This window comes from Salvelinus sp. IW2-2015, linkage group LG36, assembly GCF_002910315.2.
Source record: "Salvelinus sp. IW2-2015 linkage group LG36, ASM291031v2, whole genome shotgun sequence".
Classification (NCBI taxonomy): domain Eukaryota; kingdom Metazoa; phylum Chordata; class Actinopteri; order Salmoniformes; family Salmonidae; genus Salvelinus; species Salvelinus sp. IW2-2015.
The window spans coordinates 12,188,131-12,195,452 of NC_036875.1; positions in this window are offsets into that span (position 1 = coordinate 12,188,131).

Here is a 7,322-nt window from a genome sequence, read left to right on the forward strand (position 1 = left end):
AAAGATACATTTTACCATACTTGCCATCATTCCTAAGGAAAGGTAATTTCTGCTTTTTTTCTATCATTGAAGTTAGCACAGAGGTCCTTGAAAAAGACTGGTAGGCATTAGGCAAGGGTACAATAGATAAACTATAGATGTCCAGTTAATTGATAGTGCTATCCTGTATGAGTTATATAACCTGTATCAAATTTTCTCGTTAACAATACAGAACAAAAATATAAACGCCACATGCCACAATAACGATTTTAGTGAGTTACAGTGCATATAAGGAAATCAGTCAATTGAAATAAATAAATTAGGCTCTAATCTATGGATTTCACATGACTGGGCAGGTTGGGCCTGGGAGGGCATAGACCCACTCACTTGGGAGCCAGACCCACCCACTGAGGAGCTAGGCCCAGCCAATCAGCATGAGTTTTTCCCCAGAAAAGGGCTTTATTACAGACAGAAATACTATTCAGTTTCATCAGCTGTCCGGGTGGCTGGTCACAGACGATCCCGCAGGTGAAGAAGCCAGATGTGGAGGTCCTGGGCTTTTGTGGTGACACGTGGTCTGTGGTTGTGAGGCCGGTTGGACGTACTGCCAAATTCTCTAAAACGATGTTGGAGGCAGCTTATGGTAAAGAAATTAACAATCAATTCTCTGGCAACAGCTCTGGTGGACATTCCTGCAGTAAACATGCCAATTGCACGCTCCCTCAAAACCTGAGACATCTGTGGCATTGTGTGACAAAACTGCAAATTTTAGAGAGGCCTTTTATTGTCCCCAGCACAAGGTGCACCTGTGTAATGATCAGGCTGTTTAATCAGCTTCTTGATATGCCACACCTATCAGGTGGATGGATTATCTTGGCAAAGCGGAAATACTAACAGGGATGTAAACAAATATGTGCACAGAATTTGAGAGAAATAAGCTTTTTGTGTATATGGAGCATTTCTGGGATCTTTCATTTTAGCTCATGAAACATGGGACCAACCTATTACATGTTGCGTTTATATCTTTGTTCAGTGTAGCTTGTACATAGAATGCTATATTAGCAAGATTTAATTGAAATGGAATATAATTCTGTTGTACTGTCTTTCCTCTATGTCTATGATGCAAGGCCCTCACCTCTTCTCCATTATTTGCGGTATGTCAGTTCCTCACAGAGTGTGACCAGAGTGGGGCCATTTCTCTCAACCTTCAATTCAAACTTGGCCCATTACAGGCAGACTACAAAAGCACTTTCCTGGCACTCAGGAGCTCACGCCTGTGAATGGTGGATATTTCCAATCACTCTGCTGTCAATCCATGTGTCAGGTAAACATAGGTCTGCGGAAACAGCCTTTAGAAATTCTTGCAGCTATGTCTGTCTAACCCAAGGAAAGTTATCAGCGATTTCAACAAAGACCTCCACGTTAAAAGGAAAAGTCGAATATACAGTACATCCTAATAAGAGCATACATCGAATACAACATCCTAGAGGTCATAGTGCACAAGACAGGTAATTGCTAGAAGATTTGTCCAAGTGTTTGTTTGTTTGCAACTGCACCTATGATAAGGAACATTAGATTGTATTGGTTTTATTGACTGGTCCTATATCCAACATTCACCTGCTGAGATTGCAATGGGCAGACTAACAGACTTTTCATAGCAATTACCCTGTGGAAGTTTTGATAGAATGCGGTTTATATTATAACACCAAACTTGAGGTGAATTTGAACAGCATCACATCTTTCACTAATACTGTATTTCAGCACTGCAATAGATTGTATAATCTGTAACAGAAATAGCTAACAAAGGGTTAGAAGTGCAAACGAGATAAGCACAAGGTTAAACGACGCTGGATAAGATTAATCACGTTAATTAAAGCAGCCAACCCCTGTAAAATCTGTCATTGTCCAGAATTCAGCAAATCAATGAGGCAGAGCGTGTACTTGGTCAGCCAGGGTGAAAAGAACAAAACACACAGACCATCCGCCTGACCGTGTGACAGCTATGAAAGTGTCATATTAACAAATTGACATTTGTGTCCCTGAGGGCCAGTCCATGAGAGAGGTGACCCCATGGGGAGAAACTGCCATGCTGGAGACCTTGTGGCACACTAAATGGGACCTCAGAGGGAAAATTTAAAATGGTGCAGGTGGGAGAAGTATGGATAGAATACTGACACAGTATTTTGAGAAAGGCACCAATACAGACACAGAAACAATATACTGGATTTCTATGAGGCACTCGGGCTCAGCTTTATTACACGAGCAAGAGCTCTAAAGTGTAGGTAGGTAGCCTCTTATCTACTGTACTGTAGCAGGCTTGACCCTTTATGAAAGTCACTTCCTGATCTTCATCTACGCTCACTGGAACCCAGTTTAATATATATAGGGCAAACAACACAGGCCTGTGATGTGCCTTATTTATTTTAATAACATGAGAAAGGGCTACTGTATATTCTGGAGTGATGCACCTTTGGGAAAAAAATATCAAATTTCCTTCCGTTTTGTGTACAATGTTACTTTATACTTTCTGCAAGAAAATCATATTCAAATGAATTCCACTCTGTCAGATCTGCTTGTGACCTTAGGGTCTATCAATAAACAAGCAGATTTCAGTTTGGTGAAAGTAAAGGAATGCTAGATCTGTCAATATCTTGTAGCAAGCCATTGACACTCCCCCACGTGCTTTCTTAAAAGGGTGAACATTTGTTCTGCCTGAAGGTGACAGCCGTAAATCAAATTTAAGTTATGCTCTTCCTGTTGTAACAACTTTTCAATCGAATGCTACTGTGCACTGGCTTTGACATAATTACCTACTTGGGGGGTAAATGTCAACGTGTGTCTTATTCAAGTCATTCATTTCATCAGATTTGTACTCCTTCTAGTCTGAAGGACAGAATAACCTGGACGGGTACATCATTTGGATGTTTGAAGATGATCTTTTTTGTGTGTTTAGTAAAGTTTTTTTTTGTCATTCCAAAACAGACACTGGGATCCCCTCAAGAGCCATTGAATGCAATAATTCTTCAGTATCCATTGAATTTCCAAACATGTATCCCTTGTGTGTGCATTGTTTGTACTCAACATGTCAAAGTTATTTATGTGTTAATTTATCATCCCATAAATGCTTTGTAATTTCTCAAGTTCTTTTGGGGTTAAAGCTGAGCTATTGTGATTTACAATAGCAGGCTTTGGTGTTTCATGACTGCACTTTTTAAAGCTGTCTTTCTACTCTGACGTTCTTGGTTTGGTGCCATTGTGGTTAGCCTCTGGGTGGAGTGGCACCACTTGATTGATGATTCTGACAGAAAATGTGTACCAATAAACAGAGGGCCCCACCAGCTACTAATCACTGATAATATCCCTAGATCCAACTACTGTGTTTCAATCTGTAAATGAATTGAATTCAATATAGACTTTAATAAATATAACTACCTTCAAAACATTGCATATGAATATCAATGTCATGCAAGATATAATAACACCAATGCAGTGTGATATACAGCATGAAAATGGAAAGCATTTTACAGTAAAGCAAGCAGAGAATTCASTGTAACGTTGAAGCTGTTCACCAATAATGTTGAGTTATTAAATTAGACTGCTTGAGTTAAGTAGCTTCTGCTAATGGAAACTTTTTAACAAGACATGATATACACATATTTTTTATTTGATTTATAAGGATCCCCATTAGCTGACGCCAATGGCGGCAGCTAGTCTTACTGGGGTCCGACATAACGAAAAACACATTACAGACAAAAAAGACTACAATTGACATACATTTAAAAACATTAACATTAACATTAACAAACACAGATAGTGTTTGTATCTATCAGTTACACGTACATGTCAGTACATGCACACAACAAGTAGGTCACATGGGGGAGAGGCGTTGTGCTGTGAGGTGTACCTTTATTTGTTTTTTGAAACCAGGTTTGTTGTTCACTTGCGCATTATAAGATGGAAGGCAGTTCCATGCACTCATGGCTCTGTATAATACTATAGGTTTCCTTGAATTTGTTCTGGACCTGGGAACTGTGAAAAGACCCCTGGTGGCATGTCTGGTGGGGTAAATGTGTGGGTCAGGGCTGTGTGTAAGTTGACTATGCAAACAATTTGGAATTTACAATACGTTAATGTTTCTTATAAAAACAAGAAGTGAGGCAGTCAGTTTTTCCTCAACTCTCAGCCAAGAGAGACTGGCATGCTTAGTATTAATATTAGCCCTTTGAATACAATGAAAACAAGACGTGTCACTCTATTCTGGGCCAGATGCAGCCTAACTAGGTCTTTCTTTGCAGCACTTGACGATAGGACTGGACAAWAATCAAGATAACATAAAACTAGAGCCTGCAGGACTTGCATTGTGGAGTGTGGTGTCAAAAAAGCAGAGCATCTCTTTATTACGGACAGACCTCTCCCCATCTTTACAACCATTGAATCTAAACGTTTTGACCATGTGTAACGTTCGTCTATTTCTTCCTCCTCCTCGGATGATCTGGCTGCTCATGGCTGGCTGGCGGTACTGGCTGCTCAATGGCTGGCTGCGCTCTGGCGAGCGGCAAATTTTTTGGGTATGACATAACAGGCTTCCTACCAGCGTCGTCGTGCTGCCTACCATTCGACCGGTAATACCTCCTCACACTGCGCCAGAAAGATTCCCAGGGCGGGACTCGGCTATTCTCCTGGTCGATATCGCGAAGCCACGTATGTCGATCAATCTCCACGTAGTAGTGTAGTCCATGATTTTTGCTCCTGTTTCCGTGCTACCACCTCATAACCGCGAACCTCTCGGCGTTTAGACTGCCTCCACAGCTTCAGTGTGCACGATGGGCGAGCGATAATTCTCTGGCCTAACAGCTTGTCTAATTGTCTCATCCTCCTCCTCGGATGATCTGGCTGCTCATGGGCTGGCTGGCGGCTCTGGCTGCTCATGGCTGGCTGGCCGGCCCGGCTCTGGCTGCTCATGGCTGGCTGGCGGCTCTGGCTGCTCATGGCTTGGCTTGGCGGCTCTGGCTGCTTCATGGCTGGCTGGCGGCTCTGGCTGCTCATGGCTGGCTGGCCGGCTCTGGCTCTGGCTGCTCATGGCTGGCTGGGCGGCTCTGGCTGCTCAAGGCTGGCGGAAGGCTCTGGGCGGCTTCCTGTCCTGGCGGAAGGTTCTAGCGGCTCCTGTCTGGCGGACGGCTCTAGCGGCTCCTGTCTGGCGGACCGGCTCTGAAGGCTCAAGGACAGACGGGCGGCTTTTTGAAGGCTCTAGGACAGACGGGCGGCTTTGAAGGCTCAGGACAGACGGGCGGCTTTTGAAGGCTCAGGACAGACGGACAGCTCAGATGGCGTTGGGCAGACGGGCAGTTCAGGCGCCGCTGGGCAGACGGCAGACTCTGGCCCGGCTGGAGGCGCACTGTAGGCCTGTGTGCGTGGTACCGGAACTGGAGGTACCTGGCCTAAAGGTCACGCACCTTAAGGCTAGTGCGGGGAGCAGCAACAAGGACGCACAGGACTCTGGGGCGCACAGGAGGCTTGGTGCGTGGTACCGTAGGAACTGGAGGTACTGGGCTGGAGACACGCACCACAGGGCTAGTGCGTGGAGGAGGAACAGGGCTCTGGAAGACGCACAGGAGGCTTGGTGCGTGGTGCCGGAACTGGTGGTACCGGGGCTTGAAGACACGCACCATAGGGCTAGTGCGTGGAGGAGGAACAGGGCTCTGGAGACGCACAGGAAGCCTTGGTGCGTGGTGTAGGCACTGGTGGTACTGGGCTGGGGCGGGGAGGTGGCGCCGGATAATCCGGACCATGCAGGCGTACTGGCTCCCTTGAGCACTGAGCCTTGCCCAACCTTACCTGGTTGTATGCTCCCCGTAGCCCGACCAGTGCGAGGAGGTGGAATAACCTCCGCACTGGGCTTGTGTAGGCGAACCGGGGACACCATGCGTAAGGCTTGGTGCCAATGTATGCCGGCCCGAGGAGACGCACTGGAGACCAGACACGTTGAGCCGGCTTCATGGCACCTGGCTCAATACTCAATCTAGCCCTGCCAGTGCGGGGAGGTGGAATAACCCGCACCGGGCTAATGCACACATACAGGAGCCCCCGTGCTCTACCGCATAACACGGTGTCTGCCCCGTGCTCTCCCACGGTAAAGATTGGGAAGTTGGCGCAGGTCTCCTACCTGACTTCGCCACACTACCCTTTATCCCCCCCCCAAGACATTTTTGGGCTTGACTAACAGGCTTCGCCTACCCGCGTCGTCGTGCTGCTCCATTCGCCGGTATCCCTCCTCACACTGGCGCCAGAGAATCCCAGGCGGGCTCCGGCTTTTCTCCTGGGTCGATCGCCCACCTGTCGATCTCCTCCCACGTAGTGTAGTCCAGATTTTGCTCGCTGTTTTCCCGTGCTACCTCCTCATACCGCCGCCTCTCGGCTTTAGCTGCCTCCAGCTCTTCACGAGGGCGGCGATATTCTCCAGGTTGTGCCCATGGACCTTTACCGTCCAGTATTTCCTCCCATGTCCAGAAATCCTGCGATCGCTGCTGCTGCTTTTTCCCACGCCGCTTGGTCCTTGGTTGGTGGGTGATTCTGTAACGTTCGTCTATTTCTTCCTCCTCCTTGGATGAGGAGAGGCGAGAAGGATCGGACCAAAATGCAGCGTAGGTGGAATACATGATGAAATTTATTTAAACAAGACGACGAACACGAAGAACACTTGAATAACTACAAAACAATAAACGATGTGAACAAACCTGAACTAGAGAACATAACGCACTAACAGGAACGAACACATACACGAACGAAAACGAAACAGTCCCGTGTGGTGCGASATACACAGACACAGGAACAATCACCCACAAACAAACAATGAGAACAGCCTACCTTAATATGGTTCTCAATCAGAGGAAACGTCAAACACCTGTCCCTGATTTAGAACCATATAAGGCTAATAGAAAAGAACCCAACATAGAAACACATAACCTAGAATGCCCACCCCAACTCACGCCCTGACCATACTAAACAAATACAAAAACAAAAGAAAAACAGGTCAGGAACGTGACACCATGACAGTTTAGAATCTAAGGTAACACCAAGTAATTTAGTCCCTTCAACTTCTTCAACAGCCACACCATTCATTACCATATTCAGCTGAAGTCTAGAGCTCAGGGAATGATTTTTACCAAATACAATGCTCTTAGTTTTAGAGATGTTCAGGACCAGTTTATTACTGGCCACCCATTCCAAAACAGACTGCAACTCTTTGTTAAGGGTTTCAGTGACTTCATCAGCTGTGGTTGCTGATGCATATATGGTTGAATCATCAGCATACATGGACACACATGCTTTGTTTAATGCCAGTT